Below are 19,129 nucleotides of genomic sequence, written 5' to 3'. Positions count from 1 at the left end.
AACTTGAGACCATTGCTCCTTGTTCTGTCATCTGCCACCACTGAGAACAGCCTAGCCCCATACTCCCTGGAACCCCCTTTCAGGTAGTTGAAGGCTGCTATCAAATCCCCCCTCATTCTTCTCTTTTGCAAACTAAACAAGCCCAGTTCCCTCAGCCTCTCCTCATAAGTCCTGTGCTCCAGCCCCCTCATCATTTCTGTTCCCCTCTGCTGGACTCTCTCCAACTTGTCCACATCCTTTTTGTAGTGGGGGGCCCAAAACTGGACACAATATTCTAAATGTGGCCTCACCAGTGCAGAATAGAGGGGAATAATCACTTCCCGTGACCTGCTGGCAATGCCCCTCCTAATGCAGCCCAATATTCCATTAGCCTTCTTGACAACCAGGGCACACTGCTGACTCATCTCCAGCTTCTCATCCACTCTTACCCCCAGCCTGGTCACAGGCTTTCCCATTTGGTTCAGTGGCTCTCAGCGCCCCCCTGTACAAACCATTCCGATGCCCCGCAGTGCCAGGAGGCTGGAAACGCTCAGAACCTTGCTGCAGGCCCGGCTCCTCTTGCTTATTGACCGGCCACCGCGCGAGCCTGGCAGGTTTCCTCAGGGCCTCAGTTAGAATTCAGCCCTGCCGCTGGGCTTCTGGTTAGTCCTGCTGGCCAGTGTTTCTCAACCTGTTAAGTAGCAAGTCCCCCCTAACTTCTGAAAATTGTAATAAGTCCCCAACACTCCATTTTCCACGGGATTTTATATTACAGACTAATGTGAGCCGCACATTGGAAGAAGGGCTGAGTATACAAGGCCGTGATAGGACAGATGTCAGATCTAGTGTGGGGCGGGTACCACCTTTACACCGGGGGTGCACAACTCAAGTATGTAGCTGGGCTAGAGGTGATGTTGGCCAAAGCTAGCAGGCTTTGAGCGGGATGCCAATGCTGGGGAATATAAAACACCGCGCCACATTTTATGCCATAGATTTGAGAGGAGGAAGGAGTGAGAGAGAGAGAGAGACAGGAGAAGAGGGTAACGGGTGAAATCTGGGGCTGTCACAGCTGTCAATGTCACTGCCCAGCTAGAGCAGTGGAATTGACACGTTTTCAGGGCACTGGGCTTTGAGCCAGGGAGGGGAGCTGCCACCTGGGCAAGTTGCAGGCGGCTGCCCCTGGCTGCCAGCCCGGGAGGTGGGCGACTGCCACCCAATCCGAGCTGGGGCAGAGGAGGCTTCTGTGCCAGCCTGAACACAGGGATGTGGGCAGGCGGCTGCTGCCCGTCTCCAAGCCGGGGCGCTGGAGGCTGTCCCTCAGCTCGGGGCTGGGGCGTGGGTGGCTGCCACCCAGCTGCGAGCCCAGCTCACAAGACGCAGGAGGCTGCCCCTGGGCTCCCGCCTGGAAGCTGGGACCCGGTGGGAAGCCGGGGGGGGGGAAGGGGAGGGGAGAGGGGGGCTGCTGCCTGCCTCCCTCAGAAGCTAGCGGCTGCCGCCTGCCTCCTAACTGGGAGCTGTGACCGGGTGGGAAGCGGGGGGCTGCCGCCCGCCTCCCCCAAGAGCCAGCGGCTGCCACTCACTTCCCAGCTGGGAGCTGCGACTGGGTGGCTGCGTGCGCCTTCCCCAAAAGCCGGCGGCTGCTGCCTACTTCCCAGCTGGGACCGGGCGGGAAGTGGCCTGCTGCTGCCCACCTCCCCTTCACTCTGGTTTTCCCCAGGTAGCCCCTGCCTGTGTCTCGCACACCCCCAGGGGTACGCGTACCACAGGTTAGAAACTATGCTGTTGGCGATGCATGAACCAGAATAGCCCCCAACTCCCTCAGCCGGGGCTGGACTGGCAGCAGTGCTCCTAAGTCAAAAAGCAGGGACGCCTGGCATCGGGACCGCCAGTGCACCAAACAGGAGCGGGGCAGATCTGCTTAGTACCAAGGTGCCTGTATATTGACCGAATGAGAGTTAAACCACACTTGAAGATGGTCAAACCTCCCCTAGGCTCCAATCCTGCACAGATCCACATCTTGAGCAGACCCTGGACTCAGTGACCACTCTATGCCTCAGTTTCCCCATCTGGATGATAACACTGACCTGGCTGGAAAGTTATTCAATTTAGTCAATGTTTCTACAGTACCGTGATATCAAGTATCAACATCAACAGCTTTCAGCCAGCCCTTTCCTCAGACATGCTCTTAAACCAACCCCATCTGTCACGAACCAATGAGTATTATTGTAATATATATATATCTATATATATCTATATATCTATATAATACTCCCTAGGAGCTCAGTTATGGAGCAGGACCCCATTGTGCTAGGTGCTGTACAATCACAGAACACAAAGATGGTCTCTCTACGGTACTTATATGGCCCCTATTTCTATAGTAACTGAGCACTTCACAGTCTTTAAGGTATTTATCCTTCCAACAACCCTGACAGCTAGGGAGGAGCTATTCTTCCCATGTTAAAGATGGGGAACCGAGGCGTGGAGAGGCTAGAGACTTGCCCAAGGTCACAGAAAAAGGGTGTGGGTGAGCAGGGGATTGTCTCAGTCCTAAGCTAGAGCCCTAGACCTGGGGAGCTCACCTGCTGTCAAGAGCTCAGCCGCCCCCCCCCCCCAAATTTCAGCTTTTAAAGCCTGACCCTACAGACACTTACTCGTGTGTGATTATCCCCATTGAACTCCACAGTACTACGCACATTAGCAAATGCTTGCAGGATTGGAGCCTCTGTTTGCAAAAGGCATCGGCTGAACTGAAACTAAAGGGAGTATTTGGATCAGTGTATCATCCCTTTGTGACAGTCTGTACCCCTGTGTTCACCCCTTTTACATTTTGTTCAAAGCATAAGGTATCATTTGAAAACTCACGATTTGCTGATCATTATTGTCCTGGTAAAATATGTGTAGCAACATTGTATGTAAAGATATAAGATTCCACTCTATGATATTCCACTATATGATAGTTCCAACATGTTCTGGAGGGCAGTCACAAACAAGTTCCCCAGGCCCCAGGGACAAAACGCTAGCCAACACCTCACCCAGCTGTCAATGAGATCAAATGGCTCACCACCTGATTAAGTGGCTACTCTTTGGCAGGAGAAAGGGTGTGGGCAAAAGATCTACATTTCGACAAAGAAGCAGTTTAAGATTCCTGGCCACACAAACTTTCTTTCTCCTGAACATCAGCTGGTGATGATTCTTGCACAAGAGAAAGGACTATAAGTGGAGAGGGTAGATGTCCCCAAATCATCTCTCCCTTGCTCTCTACCCCTGGCATCATCAACACCTGGAGAACAAAGGAAGCAGCATTGGCTCAAGGGGGGTGGGTCTTGACTGAAGGATTCAGCCAGTAAGACTGCTGGAACGTGCGTTGAGAGAGACCTTTGCTTTGTATTCACTTAGCTTGTTAAGTTAGCTGTTAGTTGTGTTTTACCTTTTATTTCCTTGTAACCAATTCTGACTTATATGCCTCATTACTTCTAATCACTTAAAATCCATCTGTCTGCAGTTAATACATTTGTTTTGCTGTTTTATCTATACCAGTGTGTTTGGACTGAAGTATTTGGGAAACTCCATCTGGGATCACAAGATTTGTGCAATCATTTTCTATTAATAAATGACAGACTGCATGAGCTTGTATTGTCCAGGAGAGGGCTGGGTAGCACAAGATGCACATGTCTGGGGAGATGTCTGGGACTGGGAGTTTGCTGGTGTTGCCATGTAATATATACATATATTGTACATACTGGCTATATCCCTCATATTGTATAGCTGGGAGTGATTTACACGCTGGAGGCTGTGTGTGGGCAGACCAGGAGAGGTGTGTGGGCAGACCAGGAGAGGTTACGCTCACAGGGAAGCAGTGTAAAAGGCACCCCAGGTTGGGAAATTGAGGGGACACAGTTGTCCATCAGTCCAGATTGTGTCCTGGGTAATGTCACATTCTTGGATACAGCTAAGTGCCTCTCCTTAGCAAGGAACAGGTCAGGTTACTTATCTCTTTGAAGGATGCTTATTCTCTTTAATCTCTGAGGACAGGACAAGAAGCGAGCAAGGCAGATTTAGGATAGTCATTAGGAAAAACGTGATAACTGTCAGGATAGTTAAGCACTGGAGCAAATGACATCGGGAGGTTGTGGAATCTCTGTCACTGGAAGATTTAAGACCAGGTTAGACAAACACCGGTCGGGGTGGTCTACATAATACTTAGCCCTGCCTCGGTGGCAGGGGGCTGGACTAGATGTCCTGTTGAGGTCCCTTCCAGTCCCACATTTCTATAATTCTATGTTAGGATCCCTGGGAATGGGGCCACAGCTGGGACAGATGTCTGCACACCCTAAAGAAGACTGAAGGCTGGAAGAACTGGGACTTTTATCCTGTAATTCTGCCTGTAATACTCAGCACCATCCAATCTCCTTGTTCATTGTCTCAAAGAAGCCACGGGACATTGGCCTGCTTTGCAACTGAATCCCATCCATAGCTCTTCTGTCCCTCCAGAGGGAGCCCTCCAGAGCAGCTCCTATCGTCCTGGAGGTGGCTGATTCCACCTGGGCTAAGGAAGCCATTCCGGGTCTCCCTGCTGTAACTTTGACTTTGATCTCAGCAGGGGTTATGGCAGGGATGCAAGTGGGTTTCTGCTGTTGTCCTTTGTACCAGAGCTTGTAGTCAGCTCCCTGTGGAGTGACGACCCCGCCTGTGTCTTCTCTTTGGCAGGATGAACGTAAGTGGCTTAACCTTGTCTACACTCAGGAATAGCCCCGGCTGAGCCACTGGTGCCCCGCAATCAATGGTGTAACCGCACCAGTGCTGTAGATCAGAGAGGGGCATGCAGTGCTTTGCACTGACTAAGCTAGCTGAGGCTTGCTGCTGCGCTGCCTCCGTGCAAACTGCCAGCCTGTCCTCATCTGCACTTACGGACCACACTGCAGCAGCTATGCGGGCAGCTGGTTACCTTTGGCTGAGATAGTGTATCCCAACATAGACAGAGCCGGAGATTCAGCTAGCCAGACCCTGACCTGCAACAAACCTGCAGACCTGCTGACACTGAGGGCTGGATTCTCCCATCTGCTAATGCCACTTTGCACCTCAGAAACAGCATAAATTGGTTTTACTGGCCAAACCATAAACTGCCTTCTCCTGCGGCACTGAGTGTTACAGACTGCTCTGTGGCCAGCGTTACCCTCCCAGTGACTTTAGCTGCCATCACATGCACACTCTCCTAGACCTTCTCCTGCGCTGGGCTATGTCCCTAGGCCCCAGGGGCAGCCCATGGAAAAGCTCTGCTTCGAAGTGTTTTGAGGAGATAATCCTGCGAACAGCCTGGCACTGTGATTTCCAGCTGTCCACATTACAAGCTAGCTCTGCGCAGAGCAGTGGTGTCTATTGTGCCCAAGGGTAAGATTATCTGTAGGAAACCTTTCCAGATGCACAGCCTTTATGCTTCTCTTCTCTCCACATCGACACCAGCTGTCACTGGTAGACTCCAGGGACTGCTCCAGACATATAGCCATTTCCATCCCCTCTGGATCCATGGGGCCCGATGCTGTTCCCCCTCATTGGGTGTGTTGTAACCTTACCTTGGGACATTGAAGAGGCTGCAAAAACTGGCTGGTAACAGGTAGGTACAGCTGGCTTGTGTGAAGTTGCCCAGTAGATTCAGTTAAGGAAGCGTGACTCTCATTCCTGATCCCACTGAAGCCAATAGCAAAACTACCACCGACATCAGTGTGAAGTTGACTGGGTGCTCTGTCCCCTCAGTGGTGGGTGGCTTTGCCATGTGCTGTTTAAATGTAACTATTTCCAGTGGCATAACTAGGCGCCGGAGAGTGCTGGTGCAAGAATAGATTAGGGCCCTGTGACCCTAAGAACCTCTCAATGCCCACTTCTGTAACAGAACTCCTATCAGGCCTGACAAACTCGCTACACCTACCACACTGCTTTCTTAGGATTTACCCAAAATGGGTCATGGGATGTGTTGTGATGGGGTGTCCACCCCACAGAAGGCCTGAAGGGCTTGAGGTGGCTAGGTGGGTCGAATAATTGCCCAGCTGGCCCTGGAGGAAGAGTCAAGGAGCAGGGATGAATTAGATGAGGCTCAGCTGGACAGGAATGGGGGCAGGGGGGTCGGGGGTAAGGGTACCCATATAAAGTCCAGGAGCAGAAAGCAGCTGGGGGCTGCAGGAACGTAGTCTGCAATCACGCCAAGGGAGGGATGTTTGGGGCTATAGAGGCAGGTAGCTTACTGTTACCCACCGGGAGGAGGGCGTTTGGGATGGCAAACCCAGCCAAGTAGGAAAGGCTCCAGGGAAAAGCAGCAAGGCACAGGGCAGTGCAGATCTTGGGTGCAGTCCCTGAGCTGGAGCCCACCTGGGGCAAAGAACGGGTCCGGGTTCCCCTACCAACCACTGGGGACATGGCACAGACCAGGCAGAGGAGAGCGGGCTGCCTGGGATCGTTTGCCCCCAAAAGACTGTGATGCCCCGGAAGGGGAGGACCATAGGGAGCTGGCCAGAAAGCTGCATCTCCTGGTGTGAGAGGGGCTGCAGGGTGAGGGGATGATGGGTCAGGAGACCGCCAGAGGTGGCCACAGCACCTGGAAAGGGCTAGTCCCCAGAACAGCCAGGAGGAGGCACCCTATTGGTGAATGGACCTGTGGCAGGTGTCTACTGGAAGCTGACATTTGCTGTGTGAGGTATGTATGGGGATGGCTAAGAAGTTGAACTCCGTATTGCAGATACATGTTGGAAGGTGTGTCCCAGGCAGGGTTGATGATCAAGTTTTTCCTCGACAAAGGAATGTGGCCTTGTAAGCCAAAGCATTTAGTGAGTGAATCCCTGGACGGGTGGGTGGAAATTCACCAGCTCTTAAAATCTTCGCCTTTGCTAACAAACTTATATTTGTTTGCACGACAAGTAGACTGCCATGCTGTGGTGTTACAAAGGACGTGATCCTGGGAGTACCTGGCGAGCTGTGTGTACAGTTTCTCTTCGGAGACAGCTTATCTGGTTATTTCTGTGAGCGTCCAGCGATGGGGACTGGGAACTATAGAGAGGGATGCTGGCTGAGGGGCTTGAGGGCTGGTGTGTGTCTGTCACAAACCTGCACAGAGAGGGCAAGATCTGAAGTCAGTGCTTATTTGTGGCCAGAGGCTATTGGCTCCAAGGAGCTGAGCCGCAGCGGGTAGAGACAAGCTGGCTTCCGGCTTAGGGTGGGTAGTGGCAAGGTACCTCGCTCCTCTGAGTAAACCTGGGGAGCATCACAAGGCTCCCTTCCTGATTTTGAAATCAAGAATTGTTTACCCCTAACATCCCCTACTCACCCCCCAGCCCTCACCCTGCTGCCCCCCAGCCCTGCCCACTGGCCACAGCTCACCAACAATTTGCCCCCTTGTCCCTCACTCACCACCCCTGGACTTTCCTGGCCACTTACCGGCATCCCCAGATCACAGCGCCCCTCCCAGCCTGAACAAGAGCATTCTGGCAACCAGCCAGGTGTCCAAGTTACTGGGATGGACGGTCAATTATTCTGCTTCCTGCTTTTAGCCATTCCCAGACCTTTGCGGGAACTAGCAGAACTAGGCAAAGCAGGGGTGGGGGAGACAGCGAACACGTGAAGTGAGCCTGGGTCTACGCGTTCGCTCTCTGAATATGCTGGGCGAATGTTTGTGAGAAACAGGAAGTCTGGATATGTTTTTAAATTGTTGGTATGGGGAAACTTCGCTATCAGACTAACAGCTTCAGACTGCTTGCTTAACAAGATATATATATTTTAGTGACATGTCTCTGTAACTCCTGCTGCTGCTGGTGTTTGTTTAGTCAGCTATGTAACATCCTCTTGATAGAGATGTGTCTGTAACTTTGGGGGTATAAGAGGGAGGTAGTGAGTCTGAGTCAGGCAGATCGCTTCATGGGCACAGTGGAAAGATCTCCAGGCACAGACGGAAGGACTGGCCATCCGGAAATCTGTGATGGATTCACCTGAAGACTGCTCAGACTTGTGAGGTAACTATCAAGTTTTGGGGTACTCTAACCACCTGTTGTATTTGTGTGTGCTTAAGACTAATAAGTGGAGACCTTCGGTAAAACCATTCCAATGGGAATTGCTGGAGACCAATAAAATAAAGCTTTAAAGTTAAGAGCACTTGGTTTTGACTTGTCTACGCCAGCCACAGAGCAGGCGAAGGTACTGCGTTTCCTTTGCTTTGTTTCCGGATATCGACTCGCAGAGACTAAAAGTTACTGGGTCGAGGAACCCTGGGTAACAAGCCCAGGCTAGGGCAGCTCCTGCCAATTCCACCCACTCCATTCACTCCCATCACCCACCCTGTGGTGCTGCCACCTGGTGCATGGGGCTGCAGCACCAATCACGTTTGGCTCGACCACCCACTCATTTGATGGAGGGGGGGGGGGCCAAATTTGCGTGAGTCCCCCATTCACCAGGTGAAGTGCTGGAGTGCTGCTCCACCTGGGGGCATCTAGAACCTCATGGGCCCTGGCACAACTGCACCACTTGAATCATTGCAGCTATGCCCCTAGTTATTTTCCATCACAGTGGTGGGTGAAGCCATTTCGGCATTTAAAGTGTATCCTGGGCTGGGAGATCTTCATTTGACAGGTGCTTTATTAATGTCCGCTGTTGTCAGAAGTAGTAAGGACTTCTATACCTTTCATCACCATATACATTTCGACACGTTTCCACACCCCCTTTTTGGTTTATTTCCCGCCCCCCGGGCTCATTTTTCAACATGTACACTGTTGGTGCAGCAGCCAATTTGAAATTTTAACAATGTTTATGGGGAGCATTAGGACTATTTGCATGTGTTTGTTTTTTTTTTTTTCACATTTAGAGCCATTTTAAAGGTTAGAAGAAAAGAGAACTTTTTTCAGAAGAAAATAGGCCTTTAAACATTTTAAACCAAGTTTAATAAACAGAGGAATAAAGTGTTCAGACAGAGATGTTAACAGGTCTTTATAGAGAAAAAATAACATTTATGCATTTGGGTAGTTTTGAAATAGTCTGAAAAATAGTTGTCTTTTGAAATGCATTTAAATATTAGTAACAGAACGTGTGTTTTTAGAGAAAGTGTGTGTGTGTGGGGGTGTCAAATAAGACACACAGTAAGAGGGGCTTTAAAACAGCCAAGAACAGCAGAAGCCTTTAGCCTGTTACAGAAAGAGAAAATTAACTCAGAGGCTGCAGAGAACGTTTTAAAACGCGGAAAGGCAGAAAGCCTGTGTCACTGGCCAAGCGGCAGAGAAAAGAGACTAGCAGCTTACTGCTGCAGCTGCTGCCCACTAGTGGTCAAATGCCAGTAATTCCAGGAGAGCCAGCCTTGGACAAACCATGTGGCTCAGCTGAGTGGATCAGAAGTTCTGCTTTAGAAACATCACAGAACTGTATTTCTGAACCAGTTGTAATGTCCCAGGGGCATGGCTTTTGACCGCTGATCTGTTTTAAAAAAAAAAACGCATCTCTTTAAACAAAGGAATGAAAAGAGAAAGACTGTACATAATGCAAGGTTTTGTAGAAATTCACCAGCCTTTAAAAAATAGTGATAAGTTGCTTTTTAATATTTTCCCTAAAGGAAAACTACAGCTTACAAGTCATAAGGTTTTAGAGCAAAGAAAGCTTTAGATGTATACACTTCATGCAAAACACACACACAGGCGAATTTAAAAGAAAAACCAGCTTATGTAAAACAGGGGATAGCAAGCTTCTCTCTGCTAAAAAGTGTTAATTCTCCCCCATGCCCTATTTTCTTTCCTAACTTTTTAAAACTTCTAAAATGCTGTTAAATCATAGAATCATAGAATATTAGAGTTGGAAGGGACCTCAGAAGGTCACCTAGTCCAACCCCCTGCTCAAAGCAGGACTAACCTCAGCTATATCATCCCAGCCAGGGCTTTGTCAAGCCTCAGCTTAAAAACCTGTAAAGATGGAGATTCCACCACCTCCCTAGGTAACCCATTCCAGTGCTTCACCATCCTCCTAGTGAAAAACTTTTTCCTAATGTCCAACCTAGACCTCCCGCCCTGCAACTTGAGACCGTTGCTCCTTGTTCGGTCATCTGCCACCACTGAGAACAGCCTAGCCCCATCCTCCCTGGAACCCCCTTTCAGGCAGTTAAAGGCTGCTATCAAATCCCCCTCATTCTTCTCTTCTGCAGACTAAACAAGCCCAGTTCCCTCAGCCTCTCCTCATAAGTCCTGTGCTCCAGCCCCCTCATCATTTTTGTTGCCCTCCACTGGACTCTCTCCAACTTCTCCACAACCTTTTTGTAGTGGGGGGCCCCAAACTGGACACAATATTCTAAATGTGGCCTCACCAGTGCAGAATAGAGGGGAATAATCACTTCCTGTGACCTGCTGGCAATGCCCCTCCTAATGCAGCCCAATAAGCTATTAGCCTTCTTGACAACCAGGGCACACTGCTGACTCATATCCAGCTTTTTATCCACTGTTACCCCCAAGTCCTTTTCTGCAGAGCTGCTGCCCAGCTCGTCGGTCCCCAGTCTGTAGTTGTGCATGGGATTCTTCCTTCCTAAGTAAATGAAGTAAAGCTTTAACAAATAAACTTTTAAAACACCAATCAAAAGGAGCGTGCATGTAGATTTCTTTATTTACAACATTTACGTAAACTTAGCAAACACCCTTATTTATTTCTAGTTTCATGCCAGGAATTAAACTACCTCTTTTTACATATAGCCTTTGTCTTTAAAAATGGTAGAAAGACCCTCAGGAACATTGTCTAACCTCTGTATCAATTCCCCTTACTCCATTTACTTAAAGGCTATAAAAATACATTACATTTGTTGGGAAGTTAGCATCTATTGACATTAGCTGTAAGGAGGCCTTTACATTTAAACTTGGTAAGACTGGCTTACAGGATATCCTTTGTAAAGTGCGAAGATTCTGTGGGTGAATGTAATATTCCATCCTTTACATTAAAAAGAGAGGCTATCCTTTTGTAACTGCCTGAAAGAGGGAGACAGATTGGCCTTTCTGACCTTTGTTATCTGAAGAAACACATTCCTCGCTTCCTTTTTGCTAAAATGACTATTGTCAGTGAAAGAATATTCTAAGTTAAAACTTTCTAAATGTTAAAGCACTGAGGGAAATGTTACTATCGATAACACATATTCTCATGTTTCCATAAAAAATTAAAGTTTAACAAGACAGAGGTCAAGTGTCAGTATGAAGGATTGAGTAACGCTAGTAAGGAGAGAGACGAACATGTGGCATGGTGCTTCAAATATGTTTCCCCACACCTCTCCTCTGTCTTTTATAAACTTAACTTTTGCAACAAAAGAATTTTTTAATCATAGGATTAAAATAAACAAACCCTTTAACACCAGTGGACTGGCTACTTGTGTAAGCAGGGTCTGAGCGTCCTGCTGAGCTGGGTCTTGTTGCTGCTAACTCTGACCGGCAGCAGGGTTCCTGTGCTTAGCCTCTTTTTAAATATTTTTTAAAAAATTTAATTTATTTTTTAATTTCTGTTAAGCCAAAGAAAGTGTTAACAAACTTTTTAAAAAGATGAACATGAGAAAAGAGTTTGGTCATTTTTGACAGATGAAAAACTCTAACATAACAACAAAGACCTGTCTTTACACTCTAAGGCAGGGGTTCTCAACCGGTGGTACGCATACCACTCGGTGGTACGCGATGGAAAACGCGCCGCCGATTCCGCCGCCGAATCCCCCTCTCACGGCCACCGATAAACCCTGACGCCGCCGAATCCCCCCCCCCCCATTGCCGCCGCCGCTAAACCCCGCTGCCGCCACCCCCCCCGCCGCCTCCGAAAAACCCCGCTGCCGCCGATCCCCCCCTTGCCGCCGCCGCTAAACCCCGCTGCCGCCGATTTCCCCCCCCCATCCTTGCCGCCGCCGCCAAACCCCGCTGCCGCCGATCCCCCCCTCTTCCGGCGCCGTGAAACCGCGCCGCCGCCGAATCCCTTCCCCCGGCTGGCGGTCAAAAAAGTGAGTGCCGCCGAATTAAAGCCCCCCCCGCCGTGAAACCCATCCTCCCTGCCGCCGAAAAGTGTGAAACGGCGGCAGGGTTTCGGCGGAGGGCAGCGATCCCTCCACGCAACCCCGCAATTTTACTGAGTCCTACTCTGGCCAGGTACAGTGAGGTGAAGTGGTACTTGACTCAACTGTACCTGACCCGAGTGGTACTCTGTAAAAAAAGGTTGAGAACCGCTGCTCTAAGGGATGTTTTGTAGAGGTTTAGTGAAAGAAAAATATTTAAGATACACTATTTTTGAAAAGATAGTGTATGTGAAATCCTTGGAAATTATTTGTATTCAGAGAGAAATCAGCAAGGAACACAGCGAGATGTAAACCCATGGAAAGTCTTTATTGAACTACAAGTGAAACCAGCCAGAACTGGCTGAGCTATCCCCTAATAGTCTAACTCTGGTGCTATGGCAACATGCCAGGCTCTGTTGCTGTGGCAACCTAGGCAACTAAGCAGGACACAAAATACACACGAGATAGGGTAGTGTTACTTTAAAAATAAAGTAATGTCTACAAAAACTTTTCTATCTGTAAATTGTAAAGAAAGCTTTAAATGCCAGTGTATAATATAAAAATCCTCACAAGAGAGTGCTTACGTTAACATTGTATTTAACACACAGGGGAAACATTACTGTAGATAAACCACACTTAGATGTGTGTCAACAAAAAGAAAGTTTAAAGAGAGAAAAACATGAAGGATTGAGTGACTAGTAAAGAGCGAGATGAACAAGTGGCAGAAAATGTAGAAATGGCAGAAGTGCTAAATGACTTTTTTGTTCTTTTTTCACCGAAAAGGTTAGTAGCAATTGGATATCTAACATAGTGAATGCCAGTGATAATGAGGTAGGATCAGAGGCTAAAATAAAGGAAAAACAAATTAAAAATTACTTAGACAAGTTAGACGTCTTCAAATCACCAGGGCCTGATGAAACACATCCTAGAACACTCAAGGAGCTGACTGAGGAGATATCTGAGCCAGTAGCGATTATCTTAAAAAAGTCATGGAGGACGGGGGAGATTTCAGAGGACTGTAAAAGGGCAAATATAATGCCAATCTATAAAAAGAGACATAAGGACAATTCCTGGGGAATTACAGATCAGGCTTCTTAACTTCAGTGCCCTGAAGGATAATGGAGCAAATAATTAAGCAATCAATTTGCAAACACCTAGAAAACCTAGGTTAGTCCTGCTTTGAGCAGGGGGTTGGACTAGATGATCTCCTGAGATCCCTTCCCACTCTAATATTCTATGATTCTATGAAAACAATAAGGTGATAAATAACAGTCAGCATGGATTTGTCAAGAATAAATCATGTCAAACAATAGATCATGTCAAACTGATAGCTTTCTTTGACAGGGCAACAAGGGAAACAAGCCTTGTGGATGGGGGTGGGGAAGTGGTAGATGTGGTATATCTTGACTTTAGTAAGGCTTTGGATACTGTCTTGCATGCCCTTCTCATAAACAAACTAGGGAAATACAACCTAGATGGAACTACTTTAAGGTGGGTGTATAACTGGTTGGAAAACCATTTCCAGAGAGTAGTTATCAGTGGTTCACAGTCAAGCTGGAAGGGCATATTGAGTGATTTAGATAATGGCATAGAGAGAACACTCACAAAGTTTGAGGACGATTCCAAGCTGGGAGGGGTGGCAAGTGCTTTGGAGGATGGGATTAAAATTCAAAATGATCTGGACAAACTGGAGAAACAGTTGAAGTCAATGGGATGAAATTCAGTAAGTACAAATGCAAAGTGCTCCACTTAGGAAGGAACAATCAGTTGCACACATAAAAAGTAGGAAATGCCTGCCTAGGAAGGAGCACTGAGGAAAGGGATCCGGGGTCATAGTGGATCACAAGCTAAATATGCGTCAACAGTGTAACACTGCTGCAAACAAACAAACAAAAAGGAGCAAACACCATTGTGGGCTGTATTAGCAGGAGTGTCGTAAGGAAGACACGAGAAGTAATTTTTCTGCTCTACTCCACACTGATTAGGTCTCAGCTGGAGTCTTGTGTTCCATTCTGGGCGCCATATTTCAGGAAAGATGTGGACAAACTAGAGAAAGTCCAGGGAAGTGTGACAAAAATGACTAAAGGTCTAGAAAACCTGACCTGTGAGGGACCATTGAAAAAACAGAGTTTGTTTAGTCTGGAGAAGAGAAGGCTGAGGGGGGTGATAACAGTTTTTAAGTACATAAAAGGTTGTTATAAGGAGGAGGGAGAAAAATTGTTCTCCTTTAGCTTTGTGGATAGGACAAAAAGCAATGGGCTTAAATTGCAGTAAGGGCAATTTAGATTGCACATTAGGAAAAACTTCCTAACTGTTTTGGTAGTTAAACACTGGAATAAATTGCCTAAAAAGGTTGTGGAATCTCCATCACTGGAGATTTTTAAAAGCCGTGTGCCCCGTCTGTGCCTAGGGCAGCCACCTGAAAATGCCAAGGTCAGGGCAGGCTGTAAAACGAGAGCAGATTCTCCCAGCACTGGTGGGTAACACTGAAGTCAGACTTCCCAACCAGCCATAACAATGCTTCTGATTCCCCACACTGGTTATCAAGAAGCCAAAATAAAAATATACACAGCCCCCTTTACTGCATTTCAGTGTCTGGCTGCCAGTCAGCCACTAGGTCCAGTAAAGAGACCAGTTATTTAAACTCTATGCTCTTTACCCAAAAGGTTTCTCCTGACCCCAAAGGGTCAGCCACAGTACCAGATCAATATAAGTTTAGATCTTACCCAAAATACCACGCTGCCAGCCAATCCTTTCGTAACTAAAACTAAAGGTTTAGTATAAAAAGAAAGAAACAAACTTTAAGAGAAATGTTAAAGGATGAAAGTACTCAGATACATACAATTGATTTGAAAGTCCATATACATCAGGTTTCTAACAGAATTGTGGAGTTTGCAGGCTTGTATATGTTGCAGGGTCGATTGGAGAGAGGGAGAGAGATTGAGCCGGGTGGAGTGATAAGGAGTGTTTATTCGGTTACAGCCTCTAGTCCACTCGCTTCCTTCGCCTCGCGACCAACGCAGTGAGCCCCGAGTTTACCACTTTACAACTTTTTATCTAAAATAATATGTAAATACACACACTTCTATAACCCCCATAAAATCTGGTGATATAAAGGATTATAAAATGAATATTAATGGCTCTGGAAGGCATATAATTATACCCACCCCTGTTTGTTATTTCCCACGAAACTTGCATAGCGTGTGCATTTATCTTAACAGCAGGAATGACCATGAAGTCCCTTAACAAACTAGCAACAAGGGAAGAACTAGGGGGAGAGATCCCGAGTCTTCCCTAACAGACGTGCTGCCTGGGAAAGAAGAGAGAACACCCTTTTACCACATTCTTTGTCCAGGTGGTGAGGGGAGAAATAAAAGGGAGAACATAGCCCACTCATATTACGCCCTCATTACCATGGTACCTATGGGGTAGGTTGCCCTGTTCTGGACACTGCTAGAAAGTTGCTCTGATTTGCTCCCTTCTTCCCTAACTTCAAGGCTAGAAAAGTTGCTGTGGTTTGCACATGATTATTGCTTGTCTAGTACATGGCCTGTTTAGCCCAAGTCAGGGGGTCCCGCGGAGGACAATTTGTGTCCAAAGCCTGGGCCCAACTCCCAGCTCCCCAGGAATGTGGCCCAGTGCTGACATCCTTTATCCCCACGCCCACAGTATAGTCCCTCTGGTATACATCCAGCACCTGGATGGGTCTCAGGCCTTTGTTTCACAGCTTCAGTTCAGTTGTAGATGAGTTGATCCAGAGGTAGGCTGGAGACTAAAGACAGAGACTGAAAGACAAAATGGATGTTGTGCAGCTGCCTTTTATGTCCTTTGGTCTTTGCCATGCTGCTTGTGGAATTTTACAGGAACAAGATGGAATCCAGGAGTAAGTCCTGGTGACTCATCAGGTATATCCCTGGCTTCTCCCCCTGAACCCCCTGGACCTGTGAATTTCTTAATGGGCCATTACGCAGGTTAGTGCTGCAGTCATCCTGTCTGGGGTGCTGCCCAGACACAGCACAATTTGAAATATAGATATATCAACCATATCCATAACTTCCATTACACACATAACACATGAACATAAACATCATCATCTTACTTAGCACATTATAGCCTTTCTAACAGTACCTGACACAGCATATCTCACATGAATTACTATAATTCTGACATACTGATGTTAAACAATATAATAAATGCCCCTCCCTTGAATGCAGCCAGCGTGAAAAGCAGGTTAGACAAACACCGGTCAGCGATGGTCTGCCGTAAGTGCAGGGGACTGCACTAGAAGACTTCTTCAGGTCCCTTCCTGACCTACAGTTCTATGATATTTGAAGCAATATGTTTTCACACAGTCCCTCCTGCTTTTTAAAAAAACTGTTCACTTTTGCAACAAAAGAGATTTTTTAGAAATAAAACTATGGTTTTAAACACACCACAAAGAAAGCAGCATTGTGTAACAGAGGCCTTCTTTTGTTTCAAGTCAGTAAGAAATTGCTAAGTTTACTCAAATAATTATCATCCCTGTGACACAACTGAAATAAAGATTTTAGTGATTTTTTTGTCTAAAGGACTTGCATAGTAAGACACAACCCTATAAAATAGTCTTCAGGAATAGAAATTGTGAAGAAATAAGTTCTTGGGGCACAGGAATATTATATAAAACCCTTATGTAAAGAACAGCTTGACAACAGAAAAATAAAATGTAAAAAGACGTGTCATAGCATCATAAATGTTTAAAGGAGCGCCTTACAGAATAGTGTTAGTCTGATTTTTAAAGGTCTGCTTAAGTGAATTGGTCAGAATAAAAAAAAAAAATCCCTAAAATTGATCTAAAGACTTATTGCTTGTAAATTGTAAAAGCTTTACAATCCGGGGCACAGTATGACACCCACCATTGATAGTTTTTACAATTTTTTTTTTTTTTTAAAGAGACAAGCTAGTTCTTTGGCAGCACAAAGTTCAGAGGTAAGGGTGTAGCCTCTGATGAGGCTATCTGAAGAAACTGTCCCCCACTTCTTCCTTCTCCCCCCCCCCGACTTTTTTAACTTTAAAACTATCATACCCATGTTGTTTTGCTAAACATACAGCTTTTAATCATATCAAAATTTAAAAAAAAAACTTTTGAAAGTTTACCATGTAAAACAGGATATAAGAACAGAAGGACAGCCAGATTGGGTCAGCCCAATGGTCCGTCTAGCCCACTATCCTGTCTTCTGACAGTGGGCAATGCCAGGTGCTACAGAGGGAATGAACAGACCAGGTCATCATCAAGTGATCCATCCCCTTGCCCATTCCCAGCCTCTGGCAAACAGCAACCCCTGCCTGTCCTGGACACTAGCCATGGATGAACCTATCCATGAACTTATCTAGTTCTTTTTTGAATCCTGTTATTGTCTTGGCCTTCACAACATCCTCTGGCAGTGAGTTCCACAGGTTGACTGTGTGATGTGTGAAGAAATACTTTCTTTTGTTCATTTTAAACCTGCTGCCTATTCATTTCGTTTGGTGACCCCTAGTTCTTGTGTTATGAGGCGTAAATAACACTCCTTATTTACTTTCTCCACACCAGTCATGATTTTATAGACCTCTATCATATCCCCCCTTAGTCATCTCTTTTCCAAGCTGAAAAGTCCCAGACTTATTAATCTCTCCTCACATGGAAGCTGTTCCATACCCCAGTCATTTTAGTTGACCTTTTCTGTACTTTTTCCAATTCCAATATAGCTTTTTTTGAGATGGGGCATCGAGGTTAACGGTAATTGGGACAAAATACGACATGGTTTTACAAAAGATAGATTGTGCCAGAGCTCCTTCTTTGGGCAAATAACAGATTTTTTAGACAAAGGGAATGCAGTGGATCTAATTTACCTAGATTTCAGTAAGGCATTTGATGCTGTGCCACATGGGGAATTATTAGTTAAATTGGAAAAGATGGGGATTAATATGAAAATTGGAAGATGGAAAAGGAACTGATTAAAGGGGAGACTACAACGGGTCACACTGAAAGGTGAACTTTCAGGCTGGAGAGAGGTTACTAGTGGAGTTCCTCAAGGATTGGTCGTGGGACCAGTCTTATTTAACCTTTTTATTACTGACCTTGGCACAAAACGTGGGAATGTGCTAATAAAGTTTGTGGATGACACAAAGTTGGAAGGTGTTGCCAATACCGAGAAATCATATTTCTGTGACTATCTCGGGATATCATACAGGAAGATCGGGATGACCTTGTAAACTGGAGTAATAGAAATAGGATGCAATGTAATGGTGGAAAGGGCAAGGTCATGAATTTAGGGACTAATAACAAGAACTTTTGCTATAAGCTGGGGATGCAGCAGTTGGAAGTAATAGTGGAGGAGAAGGACCTGGGTGTATTGGCTGATCACAGGATGACTATGAGCCGCCAATGTGATGTCTATTGTTTGTTTTGTTGCTTATAGATTTAGCCTGAAAAGTAAAAGTGTGCAATTTTACAGTAGGCTGCCTGGTTCTGTGCTAAATTCCAGCATTTACATTCTGGGCAGCAAGAAAATGCGGCAGGTTTTCTTTTGCCTTGTTTGTAGGAAGACCTATTTAGCCCAGCGCAGAATATAGTCAAAGTCAGTCTATGGCTTTTCGGGATATCATTACAGATTTGTATGCAGTTAAATCATAGTGAAAATTATTAACCACTTAACTTTGAGTGCCTTTTTATCACACAACTTGTGTTGGTTTGGGCTTTAATTTAATATACAAAACTAATGGTGCAACAAGACTCATCCTCCTTTGCCTTTAAAGAGAAGTTCCTCCTTACTTAGGGATGGAGACCAATGGACGTTTGAAATGTTAGTCCTAAACTACTGGCTAAGTATCGCTCAGGATGAGCCATTTAAACAGGCCTGCTATAAAGATGGAAAGGCCTACAAGTCCTTTGAATCAAGCCCGCCAACACCAGCAATCAAGCGGCTCATGAACAGAAGTTATCCAGGTGCAGTTGTGTGAATTGAAGAAACAAACATACCATTGACACACATGGCATTTTAGACATGTCATGGGAGCAGAATAACAGGGATAGCTGCTGAAGAATGTGATCACCAGGACAACGTAGAGGGGAAACATACGGTCAGACCACTGACCCAAATTTTATGGTGC

Source organism: Emydura macquarii, unplaced genomic scaffold (assembly GCF_026122565.2).
Source record: "Emydura macquarii macquarii isolate MOO-44397 ecotype Brisbane River unplaced genomic scaffold, CSIRO-AGI_Emac_v2 contig_1254, whole genome shotgun sequence".
NCBI lineage: Eukaryota > Metazoa > Chordata > Testudines > Chelidae > Emydura > Emydura macquarii.
The sequence above is the reverse complement of the archived record's forward strand: the minus strand, read 5'-3'. Positions refer to the sequence as shown.